At 44.2% G+C, this 12315-nt stretch overlaps 1 protein-coding gene across 2 annotated transcripts in view; it reads right to left on the bottom strand.

Annotated features, from left to right (window-relative positions):
- The window catches only part of TM6SF1 (transmembrane 6 superfamily member 1), a 106826-nt gene that overhangs the window by 11951 nt on the left and 82560 nt on the right, over positions 1 to 12315 (bottom strand). The window lies entirely within an intron of this gene.

Below are 12315 nucleotides of genomic sequence, written 5' to 3'. Positions count from 1 at the left end.
TTTGTAGTCTATAAGTTGCTATTATGGTAACATATCCTATAGATTTGGCTGCCTATACACATCATAACTGCTGCCTGTGGATGCAAATTCAACCCCTTGTGCTGGGGGTAAGGCCTCATTCACACATACGTGGATTTTTACGGACCACAGTCCGTTAAAAACCTGTCCTGCTGAGTGCACGGTGATATTGGTTGCTATGACGCCGTGTGCTTCATGCCGCCGCCTATGTACAGTAATACACTCGTATGATCTATACGAGTGCATTTGTACAGCGTAGGTGGCACAAAGTGCACGGCATCATAGCAACCAATGGCGCCGTGTGCTCGTGCACTCAGCAGGATGGGATTTCACGGACCGTGGTCCGTGAAAATCCAAGTATTTGTGAATGAGGCCTAAAAAACAAGTCATTACCATCCAAATCATGTGGCCATTGGCTGCTGCAGATGCGTGGGGTTTCAGTCTCATGTGGCAGCTGTGGCGTTTATACCCAGCCTTTCACAGCAATTATAATCAGCTCATATACTAATTCAAAGGGTCACTGAGCTTCCAGCAGACTTTTGATATGTCATAAGCTATGATTGGTGTGGGTCTGAGTGCTGAGACCCCCACTGCTCCCTAGAATTAGTAGAGAGAAGCGCTCGCATATCATACTCTCTCTCCTTGCTGCAAGAGAGGAAGCAAGACGTACTCAATAGAAAATCTATGGGCCAGTCTAAATTAGCACTCAGACCCACACCAGTCAAAACTCTATGACATATCTAAAGTTTGCTAAAAACTCAGTGACCCTTTAAATACTGATACAATCTGGCTATGCTCAAGCAACAATCTGTGGGAGGTTGCTACAAGGCTGCATTCAGTGGCTTCTACTAGAGAGCTGAGGCATCATTGTTTATTCACCAGTAATCCTTCCACTGATACCAGGTCCCACCTGACCACCAGAAACTGCACTCTAAATTCATTGCTGACCAACAAATCCACATTCAAACAGTATTAGACATCTTTCTGTATTATAATACTGGTTTATTAGACTTCTTTCTGTATCACAAATCTGGGTGCAGTCTACAACACAACATATGTCGATGGGGTTTCCATCTTCAGATCAACACCAAAGTCTACATTTAACAAACGCAGATTCTGCTGCAGAGTTATTGCGACTTAAAGGGGTTATCCCATGACTAATGTAAAAAAAATTCAAACCAAACATCATATAGTACATGACAATCTCTAACAAAGAACCAGCCCTGTACCTCACATGGATCCACAGATCTCCACATTCATTGTTCTGCTAGATTTATATCAAGCTGAAAGCTCATGGAGAGTGACTTTTCTGCTGCAGCTATAGAAACATAGAAACATAGAATGTGTCGGCAGATAAGAACCATTTGGCCCATCCAGTCTGCCCAATATACTGAATACTATGGATAGCCCCCGGCCCTTATCTTATATGAAGGATGGCCTTATGCCTATCCCATGCATGCTTAAACCCCTTCACTGTATTTGCAGCTACCACTTCTGCAGGAAGGCTATTCCATGCATCCACTACTCTCTCAGTAAAGTAATACTTCCTTATATTACTTTTAAACCTTTGCCCCTCTAATTTAAAACTGTGTCCTCTTGTGGTAGTTTTTCTTCTTTTAAATATGCTCTCCTCCTTTACCGAGTTGATTCCCTTTATGTATTTAAAAGTTTCTATCATATCCCCTCTGTCTCTTCTTTCTTCCAAGCTATACATATTAAGGTCCTTTAACCTTTCCTGGTAAGTTTTATCCTGCAATCCATGTACTAGTTTAGTAGCTCTTCTCTGAACTCTCTCTAGAGTATCTATATCCTTCTGGAGATATGGCCTCCAGTACTGCGCACAATACTCCAAGTGAGGTCTCACCAGTGTTCTGTACAGCGGCATAAGCACTTCACTCTTTCTACTGCTTATACCTCTCCCTATACATCCAAGCATTCTGCTGGCATTTTGTGCTGCTCTATTACATTGTCTTCCCACCTTTAAGTCTTCTGAAATAATTACTCCTAAATCCCTTTCCTCAGATACTGAGGTCAGGACTGTGTCAAATATTCTATATTCTGCCCTTGGGTTTTTACGCCCCAGGTGCATTATCTTGCACTTATCCACATTCAATTTCAGTTTCCAGAGTTCTGACCATTCTTCTAGTTTTCCTAAATCCTTTTCCATTTGGCGTTTCCCTCCAGGAACATCAACCCTATTACATATCTTTGTGTCATCAGCAAAAAGACAAACCTTACCATCGAGGCCTTTTGCAATATCACTTATGAAGATATTAAACAAAATTGGTCCCAGTACAGATCCCTGTGAAACCCCACTGGTAATATGACCTTGTTTTGAATGTTCTCCATTGACTACAACCCTCTGTTGTCTGTCACTCAGCCACTGCCTAATCCACTCAACAATATGGGAGTCCATGCTCAATGACTGCAGTTTATTGATAAGTCTTCTATGTGGGACAGTGTCAAAAGCCTTACTAAAATCTAGATATGCGATGTCTACTGCACCTCCACCATCTATTATTTTATGTACCCAGTCAAAAAAATCTATAAGATTTGTTTGACATGATCTCCCTGAAGTAAACCCATGTTGTTTTTCATCTTGCAATCCATGGGATTTTAGATGTTCCACAATCCTATCCTTTAATAGGGTGTGTGTCTCAGCTCTACCTATCACAGCTCAGGAGGCAGTTGAAGGAAGAAACTGAGCATGTGCGGCCTTCTCAGTGAGCAGGACAGAGAAATAAGAAAAAAAAAAACAGCAGCTGTCACTATACAGATACATAACTCAGTGGGCATGCTAAATTTTTATTATTTTTTGATAAATTAAGTCTTTTTTATTAACATTTTATAAACTTTTACATACAGAAAGCCCAAAACTCCCATACCCTCCCCCCACATAAAAACCTGTAGATGCTCTCCATCCGCCACATTCCTCACCGCTTGACAACACCATCATTCACTCCAATCAATACATTTGATTTAAACATTGATCCAATTGACAAAGTTACATTTGTTATTAGGCACAACATTCCTCCATTAAATAGTAGAAAAACAATCCATAAGCCCCGCAAAAGACCTCCAACCATGGAGCCGGACGTATATATCAGACATTAGTACTCCTTACACCAATCCCAGACGATATCTCTGGAGTTCCCTAGACGCCAGCCCGGGAGCATCAATCCAAATTTAGCCAGAGCACCCCTTTTCTTATAAACCCATCACTCCAGATTGATTAGCCAATTAATCTTGGCTATATATTCAATCCTGCTAGGACTGCACTCGTCTAGCCAATGCTTACGAGCTATATATAACATGCTGTCCACTTCTACCTTCCTGGGCTCAGTGATTGGCAGGTCCTCCACATATCCCAATACATAGACGAATGGGGTCACATCCAATGTAACTTCATATTAGGAATTAATTAATGAGAGCCAAGCATGACCACAGCATGTTTAACATACATGCAACCTCCTCCCCACATCGAGGACACTTGGAATCGAAACGGAGTCCGATACGAAACAGAAACTGGGGAGTTTTGTAGACCCGATGGATCAGGTACAATTGTGACAACCTATGGGCTTCACTGATTGAGAGCTGCTGATATCTCCAATATCTCCTGCCACTGGTTTTCCTCTAAAGGCCCCACCTCTGCTTCCCACCTTTCCCTACTATTCACTGGGTAGTCCCTCAAAAACAAGTCCAGTATAGCCTGATAAAGCAGGGAAATAACTCCTGACGAAGAGTTCCTTCGATCTATAAGGGCAATGATTTTGTTTTGATGTACAGTGCACATCATACAGTCATCATGGTCAGCCCGAAAGGCATGGCGCAGCTGCAGGTAGCTATAAAAGTCAGAAGAGGGTAAACCAGTATCCGTCTGAAGCTGCTCATAAGTAGAGCCCAAAGACACTGATCACATCCAGAACCACTGGTAGGCAATGACTTGCCTTGGCCAGAAACAACAAAGCATCACCCGCAAATGCCTTTATGTCTGTGGGCAACAAGGATATAGGCCGGTATGAATCCGGGAGGAGAGGGTCTTTTCCTGGTTTAGGGAGAACAACTAATAGCCTCCTGCATGGATGCCGGAAGTGACCCAGTCTCTGAGGCCTCCTGGTAAACCTTCAAGAACTGAGGTAGTAAAATATCTCCAAAAACTTCTTATAAATTTCCACCGGTAACCTGTCAGTTCCTGGCGATTTATTATTTGCCATGAAAGACATTACCTCCTCAATTTCTAGCAGTTGCAGCGGACAGTTAAGGCATTCTCTATCTGCATTAACTTCCGACAACCTAGGCAAGGATACCCCCTGTAGATATGATGATACATCTTTCCCATTGCAAACGAGGCGTGACTGATACAAATCAGCATAAAAAGGAGCCAAAGACAGACACTATATCCTGGCTATCAAAAATTTCTCTCCCATCCACCCCCTGTAGGGCAGTGACATACGCCGAAGTGGACTGAGCCCTAGCCACAAGGGCTAGTAGGTGGCCCGCCTTCTCCCCCTCGTCATAATACTTTTGCCGCTGAAAAGATTGCTTTGTGCGAGCAAGTTCCCCAACATGCGAGTTATATGCATCCTGTGCCTCCTTCCAGATAGATAAAGACATCTGATTACCCTTTCCTACAAAGTTCGCCTCTGTCACCTCTACCCGGTCCCTCAAAAATTCCCCAAGCTGTCGACTTTTAAGTTTGGGTCTACTAATTCCCTGAATAAGCATTCCCCTTAGGCAAGCCTTCATGGCGTCCCACACCACCCCGTCCGCAGCCGAGCCTGCATTCAAATCAAAATACTCCTGTATAGTAGAACTAATATATGGACAGTCAATTACCTGTAGCCAGAAATAATTAAATGTCCATAGCCTCTGAGAAATGAGAACCACTGGTGAGGTGGACAGACGCAGGAACAAGGGAAAATGGTCAGACAGAGCCCTAGCCAAGTATTTCACCTCCACCACCTGTCTACTCACCAACTCAGATCCCAGTGCCAAATCAATGCGTGACAAAGCCTCGTGCGACCTGGTATAACAAGAGAACTGGCGTAATTGGGATGTCGGGTGCGCCACAAATCCACCAAAGACACCTCTTCCAATAAATTACAAAAGGCTGATAAAGGACCATCGGCGTCTGCCTGCGTCCCCCCATATCTATCCCAGTAGGGGTGAATAGTATTGTTAAAGTCCCACACCATCATAACAGGTATATCCGGGTTATCATTAACAACGCCGCACTGCTATAAGGTGGAGTTATATATAGTGATATTAACAGATACTCCTGTGTAAAGATAGTACAGTGTAAGCAAATAAAGCGGCCTTCCGCGTCAACACTGGACGACCGCACCTGAAAGGGGATGGATTTATGGACCAAGACACTAACCCCTCGGGAATAGCTAGATAACGCCGAATGGAAAGTATGACTCATCCATGACCTATGGAACGCCTGCGCCCCTTCCTTCGTTAACCACCTCAGCCCCCAGTGCTTAAACACCCTGAAAGACCAGGCCACTTTTTACACTTCTGACCTACACTACTTTCACCGTTTATTGCTCGGTCATGCAACTTACCACCCAAATGAATTTTACCTCCTTTTCTTCTCACTAATAGAGCTTTTATTTGGTGGTATTTCATTGCTGCTGACATTTTTACTTTTTTTGTTATTAATCGAAATTTAACGATTTTTTTGCAAAAAAATGACATTTTTCACTTTCAGTTGTAAAATTTTGCTAAAAAAAAGAGATCCATATATAAATTTTGCTCTAAATTTATTGTTCTACATGTCTTTGATAAAAAAAAAATGTTTGGGTAAAAAAAAAATGGTTTGGGTAAAAGTTATAGCGTTTACAAACTATGGTACAAAAATGTGAATTTCCGCTTTTTGAAGCAGCTCTGACTTTCTGAGCACCTGTCATGTTTCCTGAGGTTCTACAATGCCCAGACAGTACAAACACCCCACAAATGACCCCATTTCGGAAAGTACACACCCTAAGGTATTCACTGATGGGCATAGTGAGTTAATAGAACTTTTTATTTTTTGTCACAAGTTAGCGGAAAATGATGATTTTTTTTTTTGATTTTTTTTTCTTACAAAGTCTCATATTCCACTAACTTGTGACAAAAAATAAAAAGTTCTATGAACTCACTATGCCCATCACGAAATACCTTGGGGTCTCTTCTTTCCAAAATGGGGTCACTTGTGGGGTAGTTATACTGCCCTGGCATTCTAGGGGCCCAAATGTGTGGTAAGGAGTTTGAAATCAAATTCTGTAAAAAATGACCAGTGAAATCCGAAAGGTGCTCTTTGGAATATGGGCCCCTTTGCCCACCTAGGCTGCAAAAAAGTGTCACACATCTGGTATCTCTGTATTCAGGAGAAGTTGAGGAATGTGTTTTGGGGTGTCTTTTTACATATACCCATGCTGGGTGAGAGAAATATCTTGGCAAAAGACAACTTTTCCCATTTTTTTATACAAAGTTGGCATTTGACCAAGATATTTATCTCACCCAGCATGGGTATATGTAAAAAGACACCCCAAAACACATTCCTCAACTTCTCCTGAATACAGAGATACCAGATGTGTGACACTTTTTTGCAGCCTAGGTGGGCAAAGGGGCCCATATTCCAAAGAGCACCTTTCGGATTTCACTGGTCATTTTTTACAGAATTTGATTTCAAACTCCTTACCACACATTTGGGCCCCTAGACTGCCAGGGCAGTATAACTACCCCACAAGTGACCCCATTTTGGAAAGAAGAGACCCCAAGGTATTCGCTGATGGGCATAGTGAGTTCATGGAAGTTTTTATTTTTTGTCACAAGTTAGTGGAATATGAGACTTTGTATGAAAAAAAATAAAAATAAATCATCATTTTCCACTAACTTGTGACAAAAAATAAAAAATTCTAGGAACTCGCCATGCCCCTCACGGAATACCTTGGGGTGTCTTCTTTCCAAAATGGGGTCACTTGTGGGGTAGTTATACTACCCTGGCATTCTAGGGGCCCAAATGTGTGGTAAGGAGTTTGAAATCAAATTCTGTAAAAAATGACCAGTGAAATCCGAAAGGTGCTCTTTGGAATATGGGCCCCTTTGCCCACCTAGGCTGCAAAAAAGTGTCACACATCTGGTATCTCTGTATTCAGGAGAAGTTGAGGAATGTGTTTTGGGGTGTCTTTTTACATATACCCATGCTGGGTGAGATAAATATCTTGGTCAAATGCCAACTTTGTATAAAAAAAATGTGAAAAGTTGTCTTTTGCCAAGATATTTCTCTCACCCAGCATGGGTATATGTAAAATGACACCCCAAAACACATTCCCCAACTTCTCCTGAGTACGGAGATACCAGATGTGTGACACTTTTTTGCAGCCTAGGTGGGCAAAGGGGCCCATATTCCAAAGAGCACCTTTCGGATTTCACTGGTCATATTTTACAGAATTTGATTTCAAACTCCTTACCACACATTTGGGCCCCTAGAATGCCAGGGCAGTATAACTACCCCACAAGTGACCCCATTTTGGAAAGAAGAGACCCCAAGGTATTCGCTGATGAGCATAGTGAGTTCATGGAAGTTTTTATTTTTTGTCACAAGTTAGTGGAATATGAGACTTTGTATGAAAAAATAAAAATAAAAAAATCATCATTTTCCACTAACTTGTGACAAAAAATAAAAAATTCTAGGAACTTGCCATGCCCCTCACGGAATACCTTGGGGTGTCTTCTTTCCAAAATGGGGTCACTTGTGGGGTAGTTATACTGCCCTGGCATTTTCCAGGGGCCCTAATGTGTGGTAAGTAGGTAAATGACCTGTGAAATCCGAAAGGTGCTCTTTGGAATGTGGGCCCCTTTGCCCACCTAGGCTGCAAAAAAGTGTCACACATGTGGTATCGCCGTATTCAGGAGAAGTTGGGGAATGTGTTTTGTGGTGTCATTTTACATATACCCATGCTGGGTGAGAGAAATATCTTGGCAAAAGACAACTTTTCCCATTTTTTTATACAAAGTTGGCATTTGACCAAGATATTTATCTCACCCAGCATGGGTATATGTAAAATGACACCCCAAAACACATTCCCCAACTTCTCCTGAATACGGAGATACCACATGTGTGACACTTTTTTGCAGCCTAGGTGGGCAAAGGTGCCCAAATTCCTTTTAGGAGGGCATTTTTAGACATTTGGATACCAGACTTCTTCTCACGCTTTGGGGCCCCTAAAATGCCAGGGCAGTATAAATACCCCACATGTGACCCCATTTTGGAAAGAAGACACCCCAAGGTATTCAATGAGGGGCATGGCGAGTTCATAGAAAAAAAATTATTTTGGCACAAGTTAGCGGAAATTGATTTTTTGGATTTTGTTCTCACAAAGTCTCCCTTTCCGCTAACTTGGGACAAAAATTTCAATCTTTCATGGACTCAATATGCCCCTCAGCGAATACCTTGGGGTGTCTTCTTTCCAAAATGGTGTTATTTGTGGGGTGTTTGTACTGCCCTGGCATTTGAGGGTCTCCACCATCATTACATGTATGCCCAGCATTAGGAGTTTCTGCTATTCTCCTTATATTGAGCATACAGGTAATGAGATTTTTTTTTTCCGTTCAGCCTCTGGGCTGAAAGAAAAAAATGAACGGCACAGATTTCTTCATTCGCATCGATCAATGTGGATGAAAAAATCTCTGCCAAAAAAAGAAAAAGGAGGGGAAAGGCGTCTGCCAGGACATAGGAGCTCCGCCCAACATCCATACCCACTTCAGCTCGTATGCCCTGGCAAACCAGATTTCTCCATTCACATCAATCGATGTGGATGAATAAATCATTGCCGGGATTTTTTTTTTTATATATACAAAGTGTTTGCCAAAGTATATGAACACCGCCACCTCCTCAGCTCATATGCCTCGGCAAACGTATCTTTTACTGCAGAGGAGAAATCTCGTCTTGCAGCGCCGCATACACCAACTTGCGTGTAATCTGACAGCAGCGCAGATTACACTAGTCGATCGGTTGGTCCACCTGGAAGGTAAAAAAAACAAAAGAAAAAAGAAAAAACCAGGCCGCAACGCAATAACTTTATTAACTTTAGAACAGAACATATTAACTTTTTTAAACTTTTTTACTTACCGGTAATTTTTTTTTTGTTTGGTTTTTTTTACCTTTATAGAACAAACCTCTCCTTCCCCATGGGACAATGTGCAAAGCGCAAATCGCCCAAAGATGTGGCAAAGTACGTTATGCACTTTATCCCAGGTGAAAGGAGAGGTTTGCAGCAGCTGTGAGTAAAAGGGCCCTAATAGCCCTGTGTGCCTGTCCTGTGAGATGCAATCCCTATGCTAGGTGTACCTGTGTGTGGTACTTCCGGAAACACTCACCAAAGCATAGGGCAGGGTGGTCAGGACAGTCAGGACAGAAATAGCGGGTGTCACGCCTTATTCCACTCCTGCTACAGACACAACATCTTTTTCGGGGTGACGGTTGGGTTGAGGTACCAGGAACGACACTGGGGAAATGTCGCTCGTGTAGACGGCTAACTACACTGGTGGATGGGGCCACGGAACCTCCTGGATAAAGGAGGTTCTCGATGATCTCTTCCTGGAATTTGAGGAAGGATCCTGTTCTCCCAGCCTTACTGTAGAGAACAAAACTATTATACAGCGCCAATTGAATTAAATATACAGACACCTTCTTATACCAGCGTCTGGTTCTGCGGGAAACTAAATACGGAGACAACATCTGGTCATTGAAGTCCACCCCTCCCATGAGCGCATTATAGTCGTGGACACAGAGGGGCTTTTCAATGACACGGGTTGCTTGCTCAATTTGGATTGTCGTGTCTGCGTGAATGGAGGAGAGCATGTAAACGTCACGCTTGTCTCTCCATTTCACCGCGAGCAGTTCTTCGTTACACAAGGCAGCCCTCTCCCCCCTTGCAAGACGGGTGGTTACAAGCCGTTGGGGGAAGCCCACGCGACTAGTTCGCGCGGTGCCACAGGCGCAAATCCGTTCTAGAAACAAATGCCTAAAGAGGGCCACACTTGTGTAAAAATTGTCCACATAAAGATGGTACCCCTTGCTGAATAAGGGTGACACCAAGTCCCAGACTGTCTTCCCACTGCTCCCCAGGTAGTCAGGGCAACCGACCGGCTCCAGGGTCTGATCTTTTCCCTCATAGATCCGAAATTTGTGGGTATAGCCTGTGGCCCTTTCACAGAGCTTATACAATTTGACCCCATACTGGGCACGCTTGCTTGGGATGTATTGTTTGAAGCCAAGGCGCCCGGTAAAATGTATTAGGGACTCGTCTACGCAGATGTTTTGCTCGGGGGTATTCAAATCTGCAAATTTCTGGTTGAAATGGTCTATGAGGGGCCGAATTTTGTGGAGCCGGTCAAAAGCTGGGTGGCCTCTGGGACGGGAGGTGGTGTTGTCGCTAAAATGCAGGAAACGGAGGATGGCCTCAAATCGTGCCCTGGACATAGCAGCAGAGAACATGGGCATGTGATGAATCGGGTTCGTGGACCAATATGACCGCAATTCATGCTTTTTTGTCAGGCCCATTTTGAGGAGAAGGCCCAAAAAAAATTTAAGTTCGGAAACTTGGACTGGTTTCCACTGGAAAGGCTGGGCATAAAAGCTTCCCGGGTTGGCGGATATAAATTGTGTGGCATACCGGTTTGTCTCTGCCACGACTAAGTCCAAGAGCTCCGCAGTCAAGAACAGCTCAAAAAATCGCAGGGCCGAACCGATTTGAGCCGTCTCAACCCGAACTCCAGACTGGGCGGTGAAAGGGGGAACTAATGGTGCGGCTGAAGTTGGTGACTGCCAATCAGGGTTTGCCAGCACCTCAGGGATTCTAGGGGCTCTATGGGCCTGTCTGTGCGGTGGCTGCGACGGGGTAACTACTGCACGTGCCACCGTACCAGCTTCAACTGCCCTTCTGGTGCTCGCCACGTCACCATGTTGTACGGCAGTGCTGGTACTAGGTCCAGGGAGGGCTGCGCTGCTGGTGTATGCCTCACCACGTGATCCGGCAGCGACAGCCCCACTCTGCTGCTCTTGAAGCGGATCCTGCATAACCTGTGGTCTAGCGACACGGGGCCGGGTACGCCTGGTGCTGCCAGGGACCTCAACCTCCTCGTCCGAACTTTGGGTCAGAGAGCCACTGCTTTCTACAGGTTCATATTCTGAACCGCTAGATTCGTCAGATGAGGGTTCCCACTCCTCATCCAACTGGGTCAGAATCCTGTAGGCCTCTTCAGAAGAATACCCCCTGTTTGACATTTTGGACTACTAAATTTAGGGGTATTCCCTGAGACTACCCAAGAAAAAAAGCAAGCCTGTCTTACAAAGGGGAGGCTTGCGAAGTACCGGAGGCCGCTGCGGTTGATAAAAAATATCAAAACTGATTTTTTTTATCGCCGCAGTGCGTGTAAAATGAATGTGCAGTGATCAAAAAAATATATATTTTTTGTCACTGCGGTGGGGCGGGCGTGGGAGAACGCACATGTGGGCGACCGATCAGGCCTGATCGGGCAAACACTGCGTTTTGGGTGGAGGGCGAGCTAAGGTGACACTAATACTATTATAGATCTGACCGTGATCAGTTTTGATCATTTACAGATACTATAAAAGTACAAATGCTGATTAGCGATACGCTAAACAGCGAATAAGTGACTGCGGTGCGGTGGGCTGGGCGCTAACTCACGCTAAACTACCTAACCAAGGGGCCTAAACTATCCCTAAAACCTAACAGCCAATACTAGTGAAAAAAAAAAAGTGACAGTTTACACTGATCACTTTTTTTCCTTTCACTAGTGATTGACAGGGGCGATCAAAGGGGTGATCAAAGGGTTAATTGGGGTGCAGGGGGGTGATCTGGGGCTAAGGTGTAGTGTTTGGTGTACTCACAGTTCAGTCTGCTCCTCTGCTGGATCCAACCGACGAAAAGGACCAGCAGAGGAGCAGACAAGCCATATAACAGATCATATTTACTAATATGATCTGTTATATGACTTGTGATTGGATTTTTTGAAAATCGCCAGCCTGCCAGCCAATGATCGTTGCTGGCAGGCTGGTGACGAACTTGTTCTTTTAATTTTGCCGGCCCGCAATGCGCATGCGCGGGCCGGCTTTGAGCGAAATCTCGCGTCTCGCGAGATGACGCGTATATGCGTGATTGTGCGCAGCGCTGCCACCTCCGGAACGCAAATCTGCATTAGGCGGTCCGGAGGTGGTTAAGTAGGTTTCCTGCAAGCATACAATAGCAGGGAAATACGGGCGTAGATAATCCATCACAGCAAATC

The sequence above is a fragment of the Bufo bufo genome, chromosome 1 (assembly GCF_905171765.1).
Source record: "Bufo bufo chromosome 1, aBufBuf1.1, whole genome shotgun sequence".
Classification (NCBI taxonomy): Eukaryota; Metazoa; Chordata; class Amphibia; order Anura; family Bufonidae; genus Bufo; species Bufo bufo.
This window is presented reverse-complemented; position numbering and strand designations above follow the sequence as displayed.